The sequence below is a fragment of the Rhinopithecus bieti genome, unplaced genomic scaffold, assembly GCF_001698545.2.
Source record: "Rhinopithecus bieti isolate Rb0 unplaced genomic scaffold, ASM169854v2 scaffold_1930, whole genome shotgun sequence".
Taxonomy (NCBI): Eukaryota; Metazoa; Chordata; class Mammalia; order Primates; family Cercopithecidae; genus Rhinopithecus; species Rhinopithecus bieti.
The window spans coordinates 1,128,005-1,130,248 of record NW_016803813.1 but is presented as its reverse complement, the minus strand read 5'-3'; positions in this window follow the sequence as shown (position 1 = coordinate 1,130,248).

Here is a 2,244-nt window from a genome sequence, read left to right as displayed (position 1 = left end):
AAAAAAAAAAAAAAAAAAAAAAAAAAAAAAAAAAGCAGCTACCACGGACCACTGTTTTAAACGCAAATACACCCACACACATTCGGATACCAAGAAACGAAGGAAAGAAAGAAGGAAAGGAAAGGGAGGGGAGGAAGGAAGAACAAAGCCCTCTCCAAAAGTCTCAATTATATATACATATATATATATATAGCCTCTGATTGTCACCTCTCCTCTGTCCTACCATTTTTCGTACTTGTATTGGGTGGCAGGGACACTTTTCAAGAGTTCTGTGTTCGAGCGCTTACTTTGAGTACCTCTCCCCCATCCTTTGGTCCTTGCCCTCACTGGAAGAGATGCTTGCTACTCTGTTAGTACCACGCCTTGGTCCCGGTCTTTAATGTGGTCTGGTAGGTCGGGAGGCACGTCTAGCATGAGACAAGGTATTGGAACCAGGATTTCCCTCATCTGTATGCGCCCGTCCCCAGCTCTCTGGTCGCCAGAGTTTCTCTCTAGTTGAATTCCTTGTTCCTTCAGGTTGAACAGTAGCTTCAGCGGTCTTTCATGCTCAGAAATGATGAGGCCCAAGTCCAATCTTCCCTCCCGCCGGAAGTAAGAAGGGGAATTCTGAGTTGCTTGTCGCCTGACAGCTTAATATAGCAACGAAAACTGCCAGCATCTTTGCTTAAAAACCTGAAGTTCCCTCCAGTGTTTACCATACTTCCTCTAGAGTTTAGGAAGTTAAGAACTTGTGAGATCTTGAGTTTCCTCCTCGCAGCACAGCGAACGGGGTCGGGTATAAAAATGCTCCAAGGAGCAAGTAATTACGAACCTTTATTGACACTACAAGTGGCCTGCAGGGAGCATTTCGAGTTTATTGATGTCTAGGCAAATCTAGCCTGCATTAATGCATTTCCGTTGGACTGACTTCTGTTAGACTCACTTTTATTCTGGCAAAAACTGCCAGAAAAAAACAGCTTCTTATTCAAGTTAAAAGAGTTCGGGGGCTGAGGGCAGGGGTCGGGTGGGATAGGGATGCGTGGTGAGGATGCTAATTTATCAAGGATAAACTGATTTGTAAACAGTAGACAACTATATTTTAGATTATAAGTAAAACACCACTCTCTGTCAGGGATAGAGTAATAAGTATCATTTCATTAAACCACTTATTTCTTACCCAATTATTATGGGGCAGGCACTGTGTGAGGGGATGGGAGCACAAAGATGAACAAAACGTAGCATCTAGTCAGACATAAATCCTACTCACTCAAAGGGGGACATCTTTTAAAATAATAATTTACAGTATGGCACCATGAATCAGAGACATCATTTGAAATATACATGGTATCTGAGTAAGCTCCTGGGTTGAAGCACGTGGAGTGTTTAAGCCTTTTGAAGCCCCGAAGATGAGTTTCCTGGTGAAGGGAACACACAGACCCGTTTTCAAAGCTGACAAGGGATTAAGCCAAGCAGAGGGAGGATAGAACATTGCAAGTGGAAAGGGAGTATGCGCAACTCCAGAGAGGAATAAAACGCTGGCGCTTTGGGGCAACTTTGTAGTGGCTCAGTACTGTTAGAAGGGAAAGTGGTAAGGGAGAATGCTGGTCCAAAAGTTTAGGTGTGCTCATAATATTCTGTGGCTCCAGAGTGTGGAGCTGTCTTCTCTAATGAGAAAGCCACAGAAAATTTTCAAGAGGAAAGTGAGTTTAATTTATGTATTAAGCTTTAAATTACATTAGGGGAAACTACTTACCTAGCCAAAACAGGAAAAAAAAAAAAAAAAAAAAAAGGGAAAAAAAAGAAACCGAGAACTAGTTATAGGAACACACAAGACAAATTTAAATGCCCAGAAGAAGAGTAAGTGAGCTCTCCAACTGTATAATGCTGCTGTTTCTGAATTTTTTAAGCACAGAACTTTTTATATTAAGGTGAGCAGTTCTGAATGACTGATAACTGTTCAGAGAGACTCCAGGAATTCTTCTTCCCAAATTAAAGCAATTTAGTGTTTGGAGTGTAATTGAATGTCCTTTGTTTAATATTGTTAGACTCATTAAATATATAGCCATTATAATTTACCAATTGAAAAGAAGCCATACAGGCCAACACTTAGACCAAAGTGAGTACAGTATGGTTTTTCTCGATATGTAAGTAGGTGCAAGAACTATAAATATTGGATAAAAAGTCTTGTCCATATAAGAAGTCTTTTGGAATTAACTTCTTCTATTAGAATGCTTAGTTTGATGTTCCTGAGCAAATAAGGTTGTT